At 37.2% G+C, this 23,715-nt stretch overlaps 1 protein-coding gene across 1 annotated transcript in view; it reads left to right on the plus strand.

The window, feature by feature from the left end:
* Positions 1-23,715, plus strand: part of SLIT3 (slit guidance ligand 3) — a 533,309-nt gene that overhangs the window by 56,675 nt on the left and 452,919 nt on the right. The window lies entirely within an intron of this gene.

The raw sequence follows: 23,715 nt of genomic DNA on the forward strand, positions 1-23,715 counted from the left end.
CTCATATAGTCATCATGATGACTTCAAGGTGAATTATTTTCAACTCTCTGTGTAGAGTTATAGAAACCATGAAAAGCGTCAACTTCTCATATCCAGTATAGTCTAGATGTCCACAGAGAGACATGTCTTATTTAAAAATTAGCATTGCCAGGCAGACTAGCAAAGTTATGGCTGCTGCCTTGTCAGTCAGGAAGATGAGGAAATATGGAGAGGTAAAGAATTTTTCATCTCCTTGAAATATAAAAACTGTGTTATAAGATGTTTGGATGGCATCAAGACCAGTTTGAATAGCAAGAGAAGACTAACATGAGCTTGGCATAATTTTTTTCGTGGGGGGAGAGAGAGAGTGGTGTTAGCACAATAACTGGATGATTTATAAAATATATTATAAAAAAAAAAAGTGAATAGAAGTAAAATCGATGAGCAGGTGCCTGCACAGTTACTATCAAGAGAAGTCATTTGCATTTTTAAAGGAGTAGTCAAAAGCTGTCTGAAATCGCTTTCTAGATCCAGCCAAAGTAAAACTCATGATCCAGTCTGTCTTTTTTGAAAGATCTGCTATATGGTAAAACTGTTTTTTTATGCTTGAATTTATACACGGAAGACCAGTTAGTAAGATTTGGTTTGGCTAGTGAAATTGTAAAGTTATTACAGGATTGCTGAGAAGTTGCTACATCCATATGGGGTTTTTATAATTGTTTTAATACCTCTATATGCAACCAAACAAACCATTTAGGCAGTGCAGTAAATTTTTTTTCTTCCTGTGGAAATACAAAACACATGGTGATGGTGAAGATTAACTTTGGAATCAGTGACTATTTAAAAAAATAGGCTCTTTGTTCATGTTTCAAAAGCAAACAAATTGAAGTGTTGTGCAGCGAGTGATACTGATACAGTTTTGGAGAATTTCTTTAATGAACTTTGTTGTTGCCTGAATTTGCTCATGAAACACTGTACAAGTGAGTGAATGACATTGTTCTGGACATTAAAAATGTATGTATAAATGTAAATAATTACAAACTATAACTGTCTTTTAATCTCAAAATCTGCTTTAAAAATCTTTGTTAGATTTGTTTTTGCAAGCTTTGTCGCAGCTTTTGAATGCACTAGAAAATATTTGCTCAATGGATTTGTTAGGGCTGAGTGTTTTGGTTGTATTTCCTAATGTTCTTTGCATGTTTTTGAAGTTCTGTATCTTGAAACTCTTCTTGAGTGTAAAGTGTGAGCTAATACTTACTTGCAGATACCATTATCTGGTCTCCAGAAGATGCCAGTAGTATTTATTTCATTGAAGAGTTGCTTCATGTAGGTTGGTTGTCTAAGGAAACGGTGATGCTTTGAAGATAAAAAAATTTTTTATAGAGTTTACATGTATCCTCTAAATTCCAGTTTAACTTGTTGAAACTTCTTCTGAAAGTGGTCGCATTGTACATGGCTGTCATTAGGCTGACAGGAACTTTCTGGTAATTTGTGGTTTCGAGGGAAGGTTGTGTATGTTGATAACTTGTGTGCATCTGTCTCAAGGAACCTTGCACAAAGAAACTAAGTAAAAGTAGTTGAGGCTTCTCAATACCAGAGTGTGTATTTTTTAGTAGATCGTGTAATCATGGTACATTATAGTCCTTAACAGCAAGGGTAATAATTTTGGTTTTAGAATATAAAGATTGTAATAAAATTACATAAAACAGAATGATTAATATGAATGCTGTATTCTGTAATGCCTCCCAACGGATGCTGTCGAAATATTTGTCTTTATTCACTGACATTCATTCAAAGTCTTGCTTACTGTTTAATACTGCTTTAGATAGATCACTTTAGCACTGTTTGTCAGTAGAAACTTGCTTTTTCTTTTGAAGATTACAAGTGTTATATAAATATAGTGAATATTTTAAGCAAATAAATCTTAGTTAAGTGAACTGTTTGGTTCCAAATGCAGTTTGGTTTTATGTTTATGTTTCTTACGGGATAAGAATGAGAAATTTGCTACCTACTAATTTGTAAAAACACACACACACACATATATATATTTATACTTTGAGGGAAAATGAAAATATGTGTCTAAGAAGGTTACTTTCTGGTTTTGTGTGTTACTGTCTTGGTCCTACTGCTAGTAGATTTCAGAGTTGTTCTTTCTCACTTCTGTTATGACTTGTCTTAAATCCAACAGTGCCATCTACTTTGTTCACAACTGGCTTTCTGGGTAAAATGCTTCAATGAAGAGGCATGATGCTTGCATTCCTGTCCTGCAGCTGCTCTGACCCAGCCTTTCAAGAAGAAAGCATAGCTGAGAAAGTGATGAAAGGGAATAAAATAAGTGAAGCAAAAATTGATAAGAGGGACTGATACACGGGTGATGTAAATTCTGTGGAATTTACAATGAGTGAATTAAAATGAACATTAAAATTGTAGATAATACTGATCTTAATTTTTATTTTCCATCGTATAGGTATATTATTTCTGCTGCCATATTTTCAAACTGTTGTCTCTGGGCTACTAAGCTATGAGTCAATTATTTTATTCTTTTTTAATAGTTAGAATTCTGATAAACTAGAAAGTCCAAAATTGAGTATTTTAATCGTTAAGCTTGCTGCAGCTCAAATCATGCAAAATTTTAAGAACTAAATATTGCCATGTGTAGTATACCCCAAATGGAAAATCTGATTTTATTCCCTGAACACGAAGAGCTTATAGTCTTGTCCACATAGCAAATACAGATGAAATCAGCAGTGATTCTTACAGCTGCTCTCTTTAGCAGGCATGCGGTGAACCATAACAGTCTACATCTTTGTTAATGAAGGTCCAGACTCAACTTTTTTAAAATACAGAGCTAAACACAAAGGTGACATTCTTAATTTGATAACTTGATAATAGTGTGAAAGTTGGGCATATTTATTAGCATTAAATTTGGTGGAGATGGAGTGACTAACCTGCTCAAACATGCAGGAATTTTGTGCGCTGGAGGGTTTCAGGGAAGACCTGTTAATGTTTCAGGAATAGTTAAAGGTTGCAAAACAAATGTGAAGACTTTTCTCAGTGTTCTGTCAGCTAGGCTGAAATCTGCCTATGGGTTTACTAAAGGACAAACTTTTTAATGCAGATCAGTATCAGCAGAATCTCTTCAGTCTTGTTGCTGCTAGAAATTGAAATTAGAATGTTAAGTTTTCCTGTCAATGATGTGCTTGAAATGCTAGAGAACAAACCTGTTTGGTGACGTTGGGTTCTTCTCTTGTTTCATATGCACGCTGTTGGCATGGTTTGGGACAGCTATGCTGTTGTCCCTGATGGTTTCCTTGTTTGTCACCGAAATGTACTTATGTCAGGGCACTGTGCATTTTCATTGAAATGCGGTCTTTCTAATAACTAATAAAATTTAATTTAGAATGCCTCACAGATTGTAACTACTTCCCCAACCAATCACTTAGCTCCAGGTACCTTTGCCTTTTTTCTCCAACCCTCTCCAGAAATGCCGAGCTGCAGGATATCCTTGCATCTTTTACAGTGTTGCTTAGACTTCGTTGTCACATCTGGTTGATATTAGAAGCAGGAATATATATATAAGGGAATAAATCTTAGATGGAATGTGAAACGTCCCATGAAACGAGTTTTTCATAAGGTTTTGAGCCTTTTCTTCTAAAAAGAGTGGCTTTGAGACTCGTGGATTCTCTTTGCTTTAGTTTAGATAAGAGTTTTAAGTTTAAATTGGATGGTGAATGAACCCTTGATTGGATTCTCTAGTGGAAATGTTTGCCATTGCTCTGTTGCCTTGATTTCCTAGGTTTTAAAGCTTCTTAAATGTTTTGTCTGGGATACATAATTAAGTATCTAATAATTTAAAATGCAGGCACTTTTAATGAGAAAACTGAAACAAGGAAAAGGCACTTTTAATAAATTGAGAAATGGAAACAAGAAAGATTTTTTTTTATATATATATATATATAGTTTCAGATATTATTTACTAATATCTAGCCATAAAGAAAAAGGTAATCTTAATACAAGTGATTAAGTGCACAGAGAAAGTATAATAAACCAAAACATGTAATTTAACAGCTATAAAACCCGGTTTTGATCCCAAGATAATTATTTTCTAATATCCAAAACAACTTGTGAAATTTATCGGCAAAGTTTGTAAGTATAGCTTTGTGCATGCTGGAATCATGAGTTTCCTTCGTGTGCACAGATGGTATATAAAATGGTCATAGTGTATCTGCTTTTCACTAAAGGCCAAGTATGCTAGTGGTCTATGAGATACTTAAATATCTTTAAAAACAAAAGGGGGACCCTCCCACTCCGCCCAAACACCCCAACATGTAAGAATATATTTGTTTCATTGTAACTTCCACACCTAAAGCCAGCTGCTAAGTAGTCAAGGTAAAGTAAAGTTTCTTTGTGTGGGTGAAAAAAAACCCTTAGAAGTGCTCTAAACTCAAGACTTGGAGGGAGAATTAATACCTCCACCGAATTTATAGCTATGGAACATTTGTTGGGTCTAGAGCACAAGTCTTATGGGGAGCGGCTGAGGGAACTGGGACTCTTTAGTCTGGAGAAGAGGAGGCTGAGGGGAGACCTCATCGCGCTCTACAACTACCTGGAAGGAGGTTGTAGTGAGGTGGGGGTTGGTCTCTTCTCCCAAGTAACGAGCGATAGGACAAGAGGAAATGGCCTCTTGCGCCAGGGGAGGTTTAGATTGGACATTAGGAGAAAAATTCTTCACCAAAAGGGCCCAGGGAAGTGGTTGGGTCACCATTCCTGGAGGTATTTAAAAGACGTGTAGATGTGGTGCTTAGGGACATGGTTCAGCGGCGGACTTAGGTCTTAAAGGTCTTTTCCAACCTAAACAGTTGTATGATTCACTTTTAATGGACTGTCTTAGTTGTCATTTGACAAAACAAACCAGGCTCTGGAAACTCAAAGACACTGAAATCTGATACTTTTGGTATTAATGGAAGTATCCGTTAGACTCTGAAATTAAGTAGTTTACTTTTTAGAGTAGTGTCAGAATCTAGAATTCAGAGTGAAGTTGAACACTGTAGTGTGAGAGCAGAGCCCTGGGATCCTGAACTCTGAGACAAAAACAGTTCATGACTGTGCATGCATAATACTGTTTAAATCTCAAGTTTTTTATACTTTGTAGTTATGGGTGTCCCAATGTTTTATCGTATTCATCTATAATTATTTCCAAAGGAGATTAAAGCAGCAAGGTTAACAGAATAGAGATATTTTAGAGAAAGTATTTGTTTTAATAAAATGGGACAACCTTTTAGTATCAGGAATAACTATTGTATAACATGTCGCTTGTTGTTAACATGGTGTAAGTATTTGTAGCACAGTGAGATTTGTCAGTAAAGCTGGATTAGTGGGATTGCTTCATTTCTTGTATAGTGGAATATTTTGTAAGGTGGTTATGATAGGTGAGTGGAAATGGCGTGTAAGTACTTGTAGCATGTAATACAAATTCCATGAGTAGCCTTAAGAAGGGGCAATATTCAATTCTAACAGAATCACGAAATGGTTGAGGTTGGAAGGCACCTCTGGGAGTTGTTGTGTCCAACCAACCCCCTGCTCAAGCAGGGTCACTGTCGCAGGAGAAGAGTCAGAGATCACTCAGACGGATCTGATCTAGTAGTTAGTTTACTGAGTTCTAATCAGTAAATTTAGGTATGTAAAATATTTAATAAATACAGATGGATTTTGCGGTCAGTACTGTACTATTTACTACACTTAAAGTTAGTATGGGCTACAAAGATTATCACATAAGCTTACTATACGTATCTTAAATGTTACACGCATGCAAAAAATGTCACTTACCAACCCATCGATGTCTGGGGTCAGGTAAGGGGTCTCTCAGCCTCGAGGGGTAACCTTGAGAGGCGTCCCTGCTCAAGGGGAGATTGCCGCCGCGCAGCCAGCTGCTGTGCAGGGGAGAGCTCAGCGGGCCCTGGTGGCTGCAGATATTTATAGCGTAAAGCGGTTGATTTGTAGTCAGATTTTCTGCTGCGTTAATGCAGTTTTGGCCGCTTATCAGCCCAGTCTCCAGCCAAACCGTTTTTTTGGGTTTGGTGCTGAGTCCTCACGGATAGCCTGGCGCAATAGGCCTAACTTTGGTTAGGCCTCCTTGCTGAGCACCTGCCTGGGCCCAAGTTCAGTTAGTTCAGACAGGAGGCGCGCATCCGTCGCAGTTGCCTGGAGCAGACTGGTGCTGATGTCCTGATGGCTTTCGAGTACCTCCAGGAATAGTGGGTCCGCAACCTCCCTGGGCAGCCTGTGCCAGTGCTCAGTCACCCGCACAGTGAAGAAGCGTTTCTTCACGTTCAGGCAGAAACAGGAAACTGTTTTGCTGCATACGTGTACGATATGTCGTGCCAAGTAACTCATGTCTAGTGAAGCAAACTGAATTTTAGACAGAGAAAAACATTTTGCAGTAAATACATTGTGAACAAAGCTCAGATGCTGTTATTTGATTTCTTAGCTTGAGGTCATGCAACTTCGGTCATGAAAACGTAGGATTTTTATAGCAAGTCTGATAGTTTCCTATTGATGTATGTATCTCTTAATTGTAAATTAACGTTTCCCAGGGAGACGTCAGTGACTATCTGTAATTATGTTTTGCTTTTCAAAGTGCTACTCAAACATTAATTAGGTAATATTTCACGGAAACAAATTGGAGAGGGAAATGTATCACTTCAGTGTTCAAAGATGGAATAAGAAAAAAGAATCAAATGAGGGAAAAGGGGCTACTTAGCTAACTGCCAAAAAGATACGGGGAATCTTGTGCTCAACCCGCTACATCATGCTGTTCCTTTAGGTCAATGGTTGTCAGGAATTATCTGGCATCTGCCTCCATAGAGAACTGCTGCTTTTGGAAGGATGAAAGAGGATAATATGTGGAACTTGGTTAACTTGCACTGATCCACTGTCATTTGTAATGAATCTTAAATTGTGTTTTATCTGATCATATTTAACTTACTTTTAAAATGTTTTCTTCCTGAAGTAAGAAAAATATGTACCTTCCATTTTGTTTATAATTTATTTAAAACATTGATATGAATCTCATCTGCTTTTTATGACCACAGCTATGCATTGTATTAGATCATCTCAGTTTTCTAGTTTAATATGCAATAAATGCACATTAATAGCTAATAAGGTACGTATATCACAGTAAAACAGTCAAATAAGTAAATGTAAGTATGCTACCTGGAGGGGCACCAGTAAAAATTGAATATCTGTTTGACCTTTGTTGTTGTTGTTAATTTTTTTAAGGGTAGATTAGAAACAAGAAAGCGTGCCTACACAAACACACACAAAATAGACTAATGTTTCTGAAGACTTTTCAGGCAAGTTTTATTATTTTTGCTGACTTCAATACTTTCATTCCTCAATTTTTCTCCTCGAGCTAGGTGTGAAAACCACATTAAAACTGCCTAGAAATAATGGTTTATCCTGTAATTCATACACTTCGAAGATACTGATGAGAAATGTGTATTATTGTATGGATGTGCATACTTAAAAGCAATTTTAATGATAATTTTATTAGACACTGAAAATCTATGTAGTCTGTTTAATTGTTTATCATATTAGCTTTTAGTTTGATTTGTACACATTACTATTTGCCATCTCCTCTCTTGGTTTGCCTGCTTCCTTATGATTTTAGTGTTTGTGCAGTGTGTATATTTGATTTGGTATAAGTAGTTTCATTAGATAATGCCTAGTAGAAGTAGCTGGAACTAGTTACTGCTTTACTTAAGAAGCTGACCTTGTTAAACGAAAGTGTAAAGGTGTACTTAACTTCTAGATTCACTGTGTGATACTACGTTATTCTATTGCACACTGTGCCTGCAGTCAGAAGTTGGCCCGGGTAAGTCAGTGTCTCCTGGTTTGAATTTGACAAGTATAGTGTGTATTAAATTTTACCAATGTCTGCTTTCCTTTGAGTGCATTTATAGCTAAGATGTTTATTGTAGCTAGGAGGTTGTTTCACATGTGTATGATTTGCCAAGAATTTGCTGCTGAAAGCCTTACTAGAACTGTCACTTGTAAACCCTCCTTTCCAGCCTGATCCTTAGCAAGCTCCAAGTATCAAATCATGACTCCTGATCAAATTCAGAGTCTTTTATCTTGTGGATGTCATCCGAAGCTGTGTTTGGAAAAGCAACCAGTTCATAAATTTTCTCAGTGTCCTCTTTATTTTTCTGTTTGCTGTCTTTCTAGAGAGAAAGATCTCACAGATTGCTGCCTTAGAGCTCCATTATCATTTCACATTAAAGCAGGATCCTGACAATTCAATTGTTACATGAGTTTGAGTTACGGTGTTGCCATGACAAAATAGCATGGGCTTGTAGCAGTGTGTTTTTGTGGTTTTATCCACATCCAATAATTGTAGTTTTACTGAGTATAGATCACAGCAGGTCTTTCTAGAAGACAGTAAATAATTACAGTAAGTGTTTGCTGGTCTCTAGGGTGCACTTCTGGCTTGAGAAAGATGTGCATTAGGTCAGAGGCTTGTGCTGCAGATAGCTGGATGACATTTACACCATTTATCAAGCTGAAGTCATTTTTTATCTTCTTTTTGGCTCTGGTTACAAATAATGTATGTAGAAATTTTTTTTAATACAAATACATGAGTTTTATTTGGAGAGTCTAAGGATTAGTCTAAGTTAGTGCAGAAGATTAATTTTTAAAAATATGAATAAAAGATTTTTGTTATTATTGTGAGAGTAGAAAACAAATGAAGACATGTCAAAAAGACAGAAGGCTCCCTCCTCAATGCTACTTTTTCCCCTGTGTGAAATTGGTTATTTAAAATTATACTGTGCAGATGTCTTGTTTCCCCTCTTAGGGGAAATAGGCATGATAGGAGAAGAAAGGGCGCTCTTTGCGAAAATTACTTCTGGGTTTTAGTGGCGTCTTTCTTCTAAGAAGACATCTATTGCCAACTTCTGTGATCAGGTCATCTTATTACTAAGCCATTTAAGGTAGTTTGTGGCAAAGGATTATACATTTCCTGAAGAAATAGCACACATGCATATTAACCATAAATCTGCTTTGGAAATAAGTTGTTTTACTCTATTAGCTGAGTAACTACTGCCTCTCATTTCCACTGTTTTTTCTGATGCTATTAGAAAGGCGACATGCTCTTTTGGTTGGTGTTCAGCTCAAGAAATCAGGAGGCTCCAGTTTGTGCGATTAATTTGCCGCTAAGTTATTTGGTAGCCTAAACCATCTTGCTGGGTGTCAGTTTTCCTGAATGTAGGGGTTTTTTAAAGCACTCTCAAACATATTCTAATTTCAAATCACATGTCTCGGAGATAACATATTAAAAATGATTATACTGTTATTGCCTGCTCAATACATTCCTGAACTGGAAAATGCTTAGTTTAATTTACTAACACCAATAGTAGCCTTGTAAACTTCCTAAGTCCAGCCCAGGACTTTACATGAACAGGGCTGTTGTAAAGAGTTTCTGATGCTTCTTAAAATTCTTCTTACTCTTAGTATCAGAAAAGGAATATTGATAAAATTCAGTATGTAGTCACTTTATGCAATTAGACATTAATTTCCATCAGAGTTTGTTCTTTTCTCCACAACCAGGATTTTTGAGAACATCCTGGAGATACTTAGCAAAATTAGGCTTTTCCAAACCTCCACAGACTATGTTGCTGCTTTGAGTGAGTTGCAGCAAAGACAACTCGATCAGACCTCCGTGGTTAGTCATCGCCTAGAAAGTTGGAGACGTGGTTTCTGAGGGTGGTCATGTATGCTCTGCCAATTCTGAAATGCATCCTTTTTAACAGGCTTCAACTTCTGTGTTTAGAGTGAAAAGTTAAAACTGGGGGGAAAAACCCAGTGACTCAGCTTCTTGTTATGATGGCTTTCCCATGACAGAGCTATTGCAGAGTTCTCAAAATACAATAATTGTGGGTGGGCGTTATGGGCTTACCATTTTCTTACATTAGTCTTCAGAACTTTGGTCTTTTGCTTCTGTTAGCACCAGTTCAAGCGTCGTAGCTCCCTGCAGTGTTGTATTCTGGTTCCTCGGGCTTGATTTGTGGTGATGGCGAGGCTGGGGAGGTGGTGTTGCTGGTGGCCTCTGCAGGGTGGCTATGTCTGTTGAAGCCATGGGCTGCTTTTGTTAAACTCGACAGAGGATTCAATACCTGTGTAGATTGCAGTCAGAAAATAGTTAGGTTATTTCTGCAAGTATATTGTTACGGTAGGTATTCTGACCTGATGGTTTGTAGGCAGTTTCTTTTCCGGAAACTGAATAACCCTGTTAGTCTGACTGCGCGCGCTCGAAGTTTGTCAGAGTCAGATTTACTGCATTTGCTTTGTTAACATGGCTTTTTGGCCTCGCTACTACAGCTAGTCTGCAAATGTCAGCACATCATGGTGTACTTGCGCATAATTTATTGCTGTATGGATATTGCTTTTCTTGTTTAAAATCTTCCTTTTAATTGGTTAATTCATGTGTGACTATTTTTTGCCCGTTGGCTGTACGTTGAAAGGAGCTGAAAAGCGTTTTGCTGAATGCTCAGTTTAGTACGTGGTCCAGAGCTGCTAGAGTCCTGGCCCCAGTTAGAATGAGCAGTGGCAAATTCACTTGTAAATTTTCATTACTGCAACTAGGAGAAAGTGCAGAATAAATACAACTTCCTTTTTTTTGGTGAAAGGAGATTAGGCTAGGAGTGGTTAGCATTATCTTCACAATTGAGGCCGTTTCCTTACGCAAGGTGAATGTAGGAACAGATTGAACTGGTGACCTGAAGCACAGACATCTCATCTGTGTAACGGGAAAAAATATAATAATGATAATGTAAATATTTTCATTGCTTTCCATAATAGGCTGTCATCCTGAAGTTAAAGATTAGTTTACATTCATTGTCTTGTAAAAGTCCTTTCAAATATTTTGGAAATACATCGCAAATTATGAGAGTTTCCTTTGAGGTGCAAGTGGGTAGTAGAAGTAGGGGACATGATCATTGTTCTAGAGGTACTAATGAGGGTTAAATTACAAGCACTGCACATGAAGTCTTGATTTTGATCAGTGAATTCAAAAACGAAAGGCCGTTTCCCATCACCAGTTTTCTGGCATCTAGCTCTACTGTTTGCTGTTTCACAGCACAGAACTCAGCTTCACCTGCAGAGATTTATTGTGTATTCAGAGTGCCCCGTGAGTTTATTGTGGGTAAAATGATGCAAGACCAAACACTTCTTTGTTTTAATTCTCGATTGGTTTTATTCTTGAAATCTGTGATGTGTACAATGGGAAGCTTAAGTTAGGCTTTCTGGAACTTTTCAGTATGTTTCACAGGGGTAATAGGGCATGCCTGTTTAAAGTATTTCAGACACTTAAAGGTCACCAAAATGAATACTGCTATTACTTTTAAATGCACTACGGTTACTTTTGAAATACAGTCATAAATGATCCAGGATTTCATTATGATTCAAATCAGTTGAGAGAAGCCATGGGATTGTAGCCTGAGGCGTATGTGTGCCTGTCAAAAGGGCCAATGTGGAACTGAACCAGGAGGTATTTGATCTAGAGCCTGATGCAGTTTCATGTCCCAAGTGCAATTTATGTTGTAAGACTTACAAGAGTAGAACCTATTTATGAAACAAAATTAAAATAACTCGTGCAAGTCCTTAAATGTTACGGCGCTACAAGAATAGATTGGCAAGGGCGGTTTATTATCTTCTTACTCTTGTAAGAGAAGGATGTCATGCAAGGTGTGCCTTTGAGCTGCTTTTATTTCTCGACTCAGTGTAACATACTGAAAACAAAGGCTTATAACACCTTGTGTTATGAAAAGTCCACGAGCTGATTTTTAATATGTTTCCCTTACATAATGCTTTGAAACTTAGTGAGATCATTCAAATGTACAGTAATTGCCACTGTTGAAGTTTGAGGTTTTCTACAATGCAAATACTATTGAGAAAATTGAACAAAGCATATTTGGAATTAAGTACCTGTCTTTTGCTTTGCTCTGTTAAACTCCCTGATGAGCTGTTATTAGAGACATAGCTATGAAAGATTTTTTTTTTCAGGAAACAGCTAATATGGATTTACTTCATTCCTATTGATGTATGAAGGAATGTTAAGTTTAATATTCTGAGTGGTTTCCATGCAAGATACAATGCCAATGCTTAATGAACTATGAGGGGAAAAATGTTGAAAAACATGGCGTCCAATATGAAATCAAATGTTATGCTTATACAGTTAGTTTCTTTTGTGGAGAGAATAATCTTGTTTCCTACCACGCAATCACGTTAATAGAACTCCCTATTGTGTTAGTTCTGATAACCATCAGTGGGTCAGTCCTGCCTCAACGTGTTTTCTGTACCACTGGAAGGGAAGAAGGTTGCTGAGTGCACTAGAATGTTACCAGTCTCCAAGCCCTAAGCTGATTTTTCTACAACTAGTGTATGCACGTAGTAACTGTATCTTTGAAAGTATTAGAATGGGATTTTTGCTTTTTTCTTGAGTCTCCTGTACTCATACCATCCTTTCCTACTTTTTCCCAATAATTGCTCAATTAACCCCATACCTTACATTCCCTTATCGGGAGCAAACCTGATGGGATATTGTGCTAAATTTTTGTTAGCACTTGAGCTTTTTCTCCCGAAGTGGCAACTGTTCTAATGTCTGATCTTGCTGTTATTTGATCTGGGTACTTGTTGGTCAGTAGGAGGTACTTCACTTAAACAACTTCCCTTCCTTTACTCTAGAGGCCTCATATTTCTTCTGCTATATTAAATACTTATATGACTGCCAATGACTACACTTGAAATACCAGTCCCAGGATTTTGCATTGCAATAAGATTGGCTGCAATAAAACACGTAATTTTACTGGGTTTATTGAGAGGACGTAGTGTCACATCCGTGTCTGAGCAAGAGTATTGCCCCAGAAGGCAATGATTCACCTAAAGGAATTATTATCTAGTGAAGCTCTGTCATTCTTTTTTGTATTAGTTAATGGGACTGGGATGTGCATGTGCATGGTACAGCATTTCCATTTCTGCCAGTCCTTCCTACAATGAGAGCAGAATTAGGCTAACATTGCTCAGGTAGACTGTTTAGTTTTGACTTTCAAGGCAACATTTGTCAAGTATTTTGATAAAATGTAATTTATATGTATCAGTAATCATATGCTCCAGAGGGATCACAGCAATAATGGTATTTTTTTACTGACACGACAGGAAACAAATTTCCCATAAGCCTGGGGTATGCAAATGCAAAATGCCACTTGCCCCAGTTGATGGTGAACTTCAAAAGAAAACAATATTTCTTTTTACTGGCCTCAAGTTTTTCACTATTTTTTCTTCAAAACTGGTATTTCAGTTGCTTGAAGGGAATTATTTTTCTTCACTGCTTGTTACTCTTTTTCCCGAATGGCATTGCTAGTTTTTAAAAAATGAGGACCACCTCAGTCTCTTGCAGCTGCAGCTTATTCCTCCTATTTAATGAGGTAAACCAATTTCATTGTGTTTAAATAAGTGCATGAACAAAGAACCAATCACTAAATTGTCTGGCCTGCGGATAGCAGTGGCTTACAACAGGCCTTGTATCTCATGTCAAACTTTGCAAAAACATGAGGTAGTTTATTTTAAACTTTGTAGTTAAAGTTTGTAAATTGTGTATGTAAATAAATACTATTTTACGGAAAGTATAAATGATATTATTTGTTACCAGTCTGGTTTTTTATATCTCTTAATTCACCTCGTAGAGTCCTTCCTTTCAAAATAATGAAATGAAAAGGGGAAAAGGATTTCTCTCTTCCTTTAAGGCACATTGAGCATACCAAGACGTATGGAAAAGTGAGGACTCTTGACTCTAGCATGACTCTATAGCCTTGTCCCGAAAATGAGAAAGAAGTTCAGTAGAGAGTTTCCATAGCAATTTTTTTGTGCGTGTACACCAGTGTTTGAATGTCAGTTTGGAAGGAAGAATGCCAAAGTAAGCTGTTCTGTAGACTTTCCTTAAGGAAGGTGACCTGAAAGGATAAAACAGTTAAAAACTGTGGGGAAGCAATTTTTATCTATGAAAATTCCAGATATTCATACTGAAACAAGCTCTTTCAGTTACCAGTGAGCGTTCAAACGCTAGGGGGATGCTAGGGATGCTAGAGGTATTGATGGCTACACTGAAAAGTTCTGCTGAGTTGAATAGCCAGTGACAATACTTCTGTATAACTTTAAACTGCACTTTTTGAATTATGCAACGGTTAGATACTTGACTGATTTTTTTCGAGTAACTTTCCACAGAACACAATTGGTTTCATCTGTACAGGTTGTGGGGATTTGTTGTAGAAATAGAGGTAATGGCTTGTTTTGAATGAGCAGTCACTGGGTCGTTTCATTTTTTTTCCCCGCTAATGTGCCTAATTTTTAAGGATTTCATATTTAGTATTACGTTGTCAAGCATATTTGTTTCTTTCTCCTGTAGAAAGAGATTTTTCGGGTTTTCTTGCTGTCGTTTAAGAAAGAATGGAGCATATTAACGTCATCTAACTTTGAAGCTGGCTGTTCTTTGAGTAGGAAGTTGAACCATATGACCTCCAGAGGTCCCCTACAACCTGAAATACTCTGTGAATAAATATATTATTTACTGTTTATATTATTAGTATTTAATGATATGTTTTGGAAGCTTTTAACTGCTTCAAGGTTTGGCAGTTACTGTGGATGGGATACTAGATTGTGGGTTTTTTCTTCCCCCAGCCCCCCCCCTCTCCTTCTGAATTAAAGAATAAATGTAGTAGACAGGATTTTTGTGGGTGCTGGAAGATACTGTGCCTAAGAGGTGCAAGATTGCGCTCATCACCAGGATCTTGTAGGAGTGTGAGATGAGGGTTCTCAACTCCCACAAAATTTGAAAGTCAGCAGGAGCCAGAATTGATGAACTGCTGCTAAAGAAAGTAATTTTTAGCTATCTCCTGCCCTAAATTGTGCTGTTCAGATCTGCTTGTAATGTTGGCTTTGGTAACCTTTTTCAGAGGTAGGATGTGCCTTGGTGTTCAGTATTTTTACATTTTATCTTGTTAACATCTCATTGTGGGAGAAAGTTATTTGCTACATCCCTTTCCTGAATGTGACCCGATTCTGCTCAGCTTAAAACCACCTTGTGAAAACAGAATGACCTGCATAGTAGGCTGTTAGGATAATTATGTAACATATGCACATAGTGTTTCTCCTAGGAAATAATAAAGACAAGGAAAAAAGGGAATATAGTATAGAGGCTCATATCATGTCCTCAGAGTTTTCCTTCCTGAGAGCCTTTTCAGAGTGGACTTGGCATGGAGGCTTGAAGTGTTCCTATGGGGTCAGGCACTTCCAGGTTTTTTCTGGAGGCCCCGTGTTTTCCTGCTTTGTACAGGAGGAAAAGTCATGAGATCCCCAGAAGATGTTTGGGGTTGGTACAGCTCATACAATTTGTAGCCTCTCTTGTGGGTCTTGCGGTGAAGATGGCAGCTGCAAGTTGGCTACCAGCCCGTTTCAGTTCCTGGCCGCAGACTGGGCGCTCATGGCTGTATCAATAATGTGAGTATGCTGTTTTTCAAATCGCATTGCATTTTTATTATTGAAAACAGAACAGTTCTTTGTATTTTTTTCAGAACACACATTACTGAATCTGCCAAGATTTTCAGTTCTGCTCTGCAGCATTTTTGTGTCTATATCTAACGGTAAAATTTGAAAGAAGGGCAAATTGGTCTCAACCTCACTATATCTAAGAACATAGCTTTTGAATTTAAATGATATTAGCTTAGTTTCAGGTTGCAACTACAGAAATATGATTGTTCTCTTTCTGATCTTAATCTGATGATCTTGATTTAATTTTCAAATTTATTTCCAAACAGCCTCTAAGGTAATGTTACTACAATGTCAGCAGTCTATTTAAATTACATAAAAATCCCAAGTATTTTAAAAGGATGGTTGTTAAAAGGAGATGTTATCTCAATGTCCACTGGGTTATGCTGAATTTCAGACACGTTTTAAGCTACTACAAAATTATGCCCATGTCACAAGTGGGATTGGTAAGTGAAGTAAAAGATAAGCAGATTCAAATAGGCCCAAACAATATATAAAATGAGATTGTGAAGTGGCAGAGCTGGGAGGACCCTGTGGAGACAAATATTGTTGAGTCTGTAATCTTTAATATCATGTGTGCTTCTTTAGAAATATGAAGTATTTTCCTTGGTGTTTTGGAGATAAACACATTACTTCCAGCATGCATATTTTGAAACTTGTGGTAAAGCTCCAGCTAAGGAAAATATAACACTATTTCTTGCATGATTATCAATTCATCTGATACTGAAGGGAATGGCTTCATGGTAGTGCCTCCAGAAAGGCTTAACTTAAGTTAGTTACTCAACTTAATTCAGTTACTGAATTATGTACTTTTTCTTAAAAGTGCCTGTCAAAAGATTTTTTTTTTTTTCCCAAGTAGCGGTTTTTTTCCCCTAAAAAATTTCTTACAGAGTTTGTGTGGGAGCCATATGTGTACAAAATAATCAAAAATACTCCAAAATCCTGACATTTGTGTCATGTGGATTAACTAATTAGTTTAGAGTTCTCAGCTAGTCAGCCAAAGAAATCAGTTACGCTGGTTAGACTGGTACGTCAGTGATAGGTAATATGTGCAGTAATTGTTAACTATGTGAATGATACAAGTACTTGAATTTTAGGAAGGTTTATTTTTGGAAAAAAAAAAAATCTGAAATGGTTTTTTCTTTTAAATTTTTTTAAATAAAAGACAAAGTAAGTTTGTGAGTTGAGTAAAACAATTTAATATTATTTAGTGGCTCCTCATTTTACATATTCATAGACTGAAGTTAGGCATAGCCCTGTAGCTATCAACCCCACAAAGAGAAGTGGATAATTGTCAGAATGGTTGAAAGCTGTGTTACTCTGCTTTTCTTCAGGGCATATATGTGAACTGCCTTGTTTGGGGTGGTTTTTTATTTGTTCGTTTTGGTTGTGTTTGGTTTTTTTTAAAAAAACCAAAAAAACCCAAACAGAAATAGAGGTTTGAACAGGTCTACTGTATTTACAAAATTTTTGCTTTGTCCTTACATTTCCCTGTAACAAAATTCAATGTCCCTATTACAGACTTGAGTTAGATCTTAGACAAGTTGTCATTTTATCAATGTATGAATGACTAGCTATTGAAAATAGTATTGATATTTCAGAAACTCTAGTCAATGTTAATTTTATCTTAAATAATTCCAGATAGCATAATTATCCTTAGTTATTTCATTCTTAAATTATTCTTTACTTGGTTGCTTTGAAAGGGTTGCAAATAATTTTGTGAGTCCTTATTTTACAAAGTGACTTTTCATGATTCCGTGCATCCCAGTTTTTAGCATATAGCTATGACGCTTATTGAAAATGGTACATTTAAGTATTACTTAACATTTCATAGGGTCATACATTTTATAATTCATAGGAGAAAATGTAGAAATAGCATTTGAGGTGCAATGCTCTTATTTCCTTTGAATTACCCTTAATGCACTTCAGTATTTGGATAAAAGGACGGGTAATATATTTTTTGCTTATCATCAACTATCATCACTTACTAAAAAATATGTTTAGAGACTTCTTAAGGGAATGGGGCTCTTTTTTGCAGGATTTTATGTAGGTATGAAAAAATGGTAGCTTTTATTTCAATTGTGCCTTGGTGTAGAAATATTAGAGAACAAAAGAGTGATCCATATACTGAAAACAGTAGCCAGATTCAGGGTCTGACAGCCTGGAAGAGGCAATCACAGGAGCATCTTGTGGTAGTGCTTTTATTCTAGTATTGCAGTTCTGGTGTCTTCAAACTAAATAATAGCCAGTAGGAGCCAGGTCAAGGGCCCGCTGGATTTCTGAGTAGAAGCCTCCATGTAGTGCAAATTTGCATTATTACTGGTCTGGGATGGCACCTGCTGATTTACTGCAGCTCCATGTTTGTGGGTCACGCTGTAAACTAATATGAAAGCATGTATTACTTAACTACCTGGAATAAAAAAATAGCAATAAATGGTATCATTATAAAACTTTGAGAAGACATGTAGTCCTTTTGGAATTTTTACGAAGAGACTGTTAAAAACCCCCAACCAACAAAAAAAACCACCAACCCAGACAATTTAAAAAAAAAAAAAAGTTGTCTTATATTATGTTGTTGTTTTTACATAGCTTGGAGTCCATGTTCTGAATATACCTAGTTACAAAGAATCAGAAGAGCAACTGGGGCTTAAATGCTACCATTGTGCAGAGGTGCATTTATACTTGCATATTCGATCACATATCATTGCACTGAATTTGATTTAGGTGTCTGCACAGTCCATCTACTGTAAATCTACACATTGTTCTGCTTGGCATTTCTAACTGTATTAGGTAATAACTTGGGAAAACAAAAGTCTTGCATGGAAAAACTATTTCTTCAGAAACTACCAGTTGAGTGCTTGGATTGATTTTTTAAGTCATGTTGGCAAATATTAATGATTAGGTAATAAGGCAAAGAATTACCAGACAAGGGCAAAGAATTTTGGAATGTGGTGAGCAAGACTCAGTGTGCTGATTGGAATTTTCAGTTGTTGAAATAAGTGGATTATTTAAATAAATGGCTTGTGTTCCAAAGAATTGCATGACATTTTTAATTGAGTAACTTTGTGCAGATTAATTTACTGCTAGATAGTACTGATGTTAAGAGTTGGTGATTTTTTTTTTTTTTTTTTTTTTTTAGGTATCCAAACATCTTGTGTGATGGTTGTTTCACATATACATATATTTTACTGACCCTCTTGTTAGTTACTTTTTTCCATCACTGATGTTGCATTTTGTGCTGATGCTGAGTTGCTCTTGGAAACTGTTTCTTAGTATGGACATTCAGACTGTTTTTCAAGAAAATATAATGCTTAATGAAAACAGTGTGTAGTGCAACAGCCAAAACACATTATAAATATGCACGCTATTGTAAATTTCATTAAAGTGTTACAATAATGCTACCGTTTGCCTTGGGATTGTTATATTATTGGGATATTATATAAATACCTAACTATTGAGATACCTTTTGAATGAAAGCTTTCAGAGGCTTAAAAATTGCTGCTTCTGTTTTTTAATGGGAACATTAGGAAAATCAGACACTACTTGAATTGTCTTAAGTTGTTGAAGAATAATTACATTTTTAAAAGAATGAATTATGATCATTCCTGTTCCTGAAGTACTGATGGTTTTTTTGTGTCAGTTGTAAATCTTAATTTTATAAAATGCTTAAATACTCTCTCGGTATATAGACAGAAAACAAAGGGTTTGGCTGTACTTTGCCGTGAAAAGAATGGAATTTCTTGGTTAAACACTGTCAAAACGGTGAAACCTGGATGAGTGATCTAAGCAACTTTATTTTTTGTTGTAATTTTCTTCTGTTTGCTTTTTATGGCGTAATAGAAAGACATGGACAGATCAGAAATTGGATTGTATCTTTCCCATGATTCCTGATATTAATAGAAAAGAATAAAATAAATCAGAGCCATTTTTATGCACCACTGAAGAGAATGTGTGATAAGTTAGGTGAGCCTGGAATGGCAGCCAGGCTGTTGAATAGAAACAGGCCTTAGGTTTATTAACTTGAGATAAAAACTTAAAAATTTCATTTAAGTATGTGCACAGAGTATATTTTTTTATATTTAAGTTTCAAAATAAAATGTTTGGTTTCCTTTTAAAGTGTGTGTCAGATAAGAGCACCTGCTACTTCTGCTGTAATATTGCAGTTTGAACAGCAGGTCTGCAGAAGAAGCTGCTTCCGCGAGGGAGTTTTTATTTCTGACTGCGGGTCAATATTAAGTGTGGAAGGTTTGCAGCCCCGACACTGCGGGCCGTAGGAGGCTGTGCTGTTGCAGCAGAGAGTCCAGGGCATGGGTGTTGTGACTGACAGCCGAAGGATACAGCAAATAGTTTCAGTATGGTGTGGCTAGTGGAGTTGAGAGGGCAAGTTTTGGAGAATTTCAGCTATGTCATGGGAAATGGCCACAGCCAGACTTCTGATTAGCAGTGGAGTGCAAATCCTCTGGGTCATTGCCAGGGTTCAGGAGGGCAAAACACTGCTAGGGTATCAAATTGTTGCCATACTTGGTTTAAAAGAGAAGGAAAAAAAAGAAAGAAAGGGGAAAAAAAAAACCCACAACAAAAAAGCAGATTACTTTTTTGGTGCCAAGTGTGCCATTATTTTAACGCTGCTGACATGGATGTCCTAAGCAATGCATGAGGACAGAGAAGTGCTGGAACAAGTGCATTTAAATACTGAAGATACTGAGGAAATCTGAAAAGTTAAATAGCTACTCAGCTGCTTTTTCTTTGGATTAAAAGAAATCTCTCATGAATCTCTCATGCTGATTTTTGTCTTATGAAATTTACCTACAGCAAGGGTAGTTTTTAGGTATAGTGATCCCAAAATGGTTCTAAACTGATTTTTCTGAATCTTAAATTGAAAGAAATCATTTAGCATATTGAGGGAATAGGGAGAAGTATTTTACCAATTTTTTTTTTTTTTTTTTTTTTTTAACAAATATCAAAAGTATATTCCACAAGGACACTAATTATGATTGTAGGCTAAAAGCAAAGTAGAAAACTGAAACTACTCTCAATACACCAAAATGCATTGAATTTTTCTTGTGTGAGGCAAGCTGTTGTAAATACCTGCTATATTGGTCAGACCTGCTGTGGGTGTGATTTGTGAGTGCACTCAGGTAGAAGTTTCCTGGTTCTGGGACATTGCAGTTTTCCAAGTCAAACCTCTTTATTCATTCACCTCAGTTAAGTAAACAGAGGCGTTTTGTTTTGCGCTTCCGTGGTTGCTTCCCAAACCACACTGCCACGTGTCTTGGAACAGCCCTTTTGCAAAGGTGTGGGTAGAGTCAGGTTGTGCCACAGGTCCCTGCGACAGCGGTGGCTGACACCAGGTTCTTGCCACAGTCAAAACCATTCGTTTACCCCTCACCCCATTTCTCTAATACTTCTGAATTACTCCGGGAACAGGCTGTAGATGGGATTAACTGTACCAGCTTGTTTCACCATAGGAACCCACAACGTAAGGAGTTAGGCAGGCCCCTCCTGGATCACTTCCCTGAAACACAATGAAATGCGTGGGTGCTGTCTGTTACGCAGACCCAAAGGGATGCCAGAGCTCCAGACTCACTGGCGTTCTTCCTTATCTGAAGTTTGAGTCTAAATGACTGTGTTCATGCTGCCCTTACTGTCGGTCAGCCTGGTCTGTTACGTGGCAACTCTCTTGGTGGCTGTGGTTACTGAGCACCAGGATGCCGATAGCTGCCTGTGGAACCTGCTCCTCTGCGTGGTCACCGGAGGCAGGAATTGACTGGGGGTGGTGGCGGGGGAAAAGACCTTTTACTGGGGTTAACTCTTACGTTATCCAGCCTTGTTTCCCGATCACGTGCACAGGTACTTCTAGCATGCCAGCCAAGGCAGGGGCAGTTGAAACAGTGAAGGCTGATTATGCCAGCAGTGCAACTGAAAGAAATGCTGATCAAACTGTTTCCAAAGAGCCTGTGTGTCAGGCCTTACATAGTACTGTGATTTATTTTCTGATGACTGGACTTCTTTTATTTATTTCTTGTTCCCTCCCCTCACAATACTAATGACATTTCCAGTTGATCTTTGTGATTTTTCATTTCCTTACATGTTTCAACTTCCGGTAAATACAATTGCACATTCTTTACTCATGTGAAAGTTACAGAAAACTTACCCTAAAAGTGAGTCCCTGCAATTTACATGTCAGTAATTATATTTTGTTGTATTAATCTGGTTATTTGAATTAATCTATACAGCCTATTTCTTTGCAGAGCACTTATTGTTTAATGTTTCAAGAATAATACTGTAAATGAGCAGAGGCTTGCAGACTTCTATGCCAAACACTGTCTAGATCTTGGAGTTCTTTCTGGCACAGAGCGGTCCTTCCCCCACTTCTCTGCACAGAACAATGAGAAACAGCAGTATGGTCCGTGACTCGTGACACAGAGCTTAATATCTGCTCTGGAAGCTCAGAATTTTGTTTGCCACAGCCCCAGTTTTAAATGAGGGACTATTTGCTGACCAATTGAGAGCTTACATGAAGCACTTGGCTGGAGGACATGCTTTAAGTCTTCGCAGTGGTAATACTGATGCATTTGCAGTGCTTAAAAAACCCAAACCCGTGAAAGCCTAAGTAGTGTATATATAAAGCATTCAGAATGAGTCTATGTTGATTTTCATATTTTTGCAAGCTTGGGTTGCAGTAATATCAGAAGTCTTGTTGGCTTTTTTTGTGCTTGAGATTCATGTGTTGTCTTATGAAAAGCATGAATTTCCTAAATGAGAATTTTTTCACTAAGAAGTAGTTAAACTAGAGGTATAAGTAATAGCTAGGAGCTGCAGGGAAATAAAGTTGTTCACTTGTGGTGAGATCCGAGTCTCTGGTTTGGCGGGTCACTCTGGATTTTGGGCATGTCTCATTCCTAAAGGGTGAATAGAATTGATAAGCATAAAATGCAGATCTGTATTGTCAGCAGTGTTCGCCATTGTGGACTCTGTTTGCATAGAGTGATATGCAGGATCGGAAAGATATTTCAGAAGAAATCTTAACATCTTAATGGAGGGATTAAGAGGTCACCACATGAACTTCCAGCCACATAATACTGGAGTCAGAGGATGAGGCAGTGCTATGCTGTGGTGATGAATATGTTCCAGTGTAACCAATGACAAAATATACTGGTGCTTCTGGCAAATTTTTACGGGTGAAGTGAAGGGAAGAATAGGTAGGAATTGCAGGACAACCTTCAAAGGATGGAAAGGTAACAGAGCCACCTGGCAGTATATATTAATAGCTCCAAGTTTTCTGCATTCTTAAACCAAGATGAAAGCTTAAAAAAGCCCAGATGTGTAAAAGAGATTTGTAGTTTAAATGTATGAATACTGTAATGATTGGCACACACAATGACTTTGAAGTATGTTTTTAATTACATTGTTTTCATGTAGTACTGTGTGTGAAATATTTTGGTCTCACATAGGAAGATGAGTTAGGTCTGTAACAACTGCGTGAACGGTGTGAGAGAGCTTTTCAGTGTATTTCTGTGCCTGGAAAAACTGGCATGTTGTTCCCTGTCATCAACTCAGACGTGAAAAGGAAATGTACAACTGCTGAAAGTTGTGCAAAGAATATGGTAAGAAATCTTCTGTCTTTGAAGATCTCCATATGTAAAGTACTCATGCATGTTTTGAAGATGACTTGGTTCTTGGGATCCCTGAAGGTATTAAGGAGGAATGAGAGGATGTATGTAGCAGGCTTGTCTTTGGCAACAGTTTAACAGCAGAAAACAAATCATAAAGCAAATACATAAATATGGTAACTTTTTGTCTCTGTCAAAATTTAGCACAGTTATAAAATTCTGTCAAACTGCGTTTTGTGATCTGTGTGGTCTGTCTTCTGGCAATTAACATACTGGAAGTGTAGAAGCTAATGTTCCAGAAATTTATCTTTAAAGAACTGTCTTAACTCCTGATGGGCAAGGCTTGTGTTGTCAGAGATCAGATCATGTTGTTCTAATAGCAAAGCATAGCTGTTTTTACTATTGTCTGCCTTATTAAATTGAGGCTAAATTTCCAGACTAATGTGTCTTCAGAGTAATGAGATTACTGAAGTTCAGTTGCTGGAGGGAGAGGTGTGCTGAGGAACTATTGGATGTGAAAATACGT

The sequence above is a fragment of the Calonectris borealis genome, chromosome 15 (genome assembly GCF_964195595.1).
Source record: "Calonectris borealis chromosome 15, bCalBor7.hap1.2, whole genome shotgun sequence".
NCBI classification, from domain to species: domain Eukaryota; kingdom Metazoa; phylum Chordata; class Aves; order Procellariiformes; family Procellariidae; genus Calonectris; species Calonectris borealis.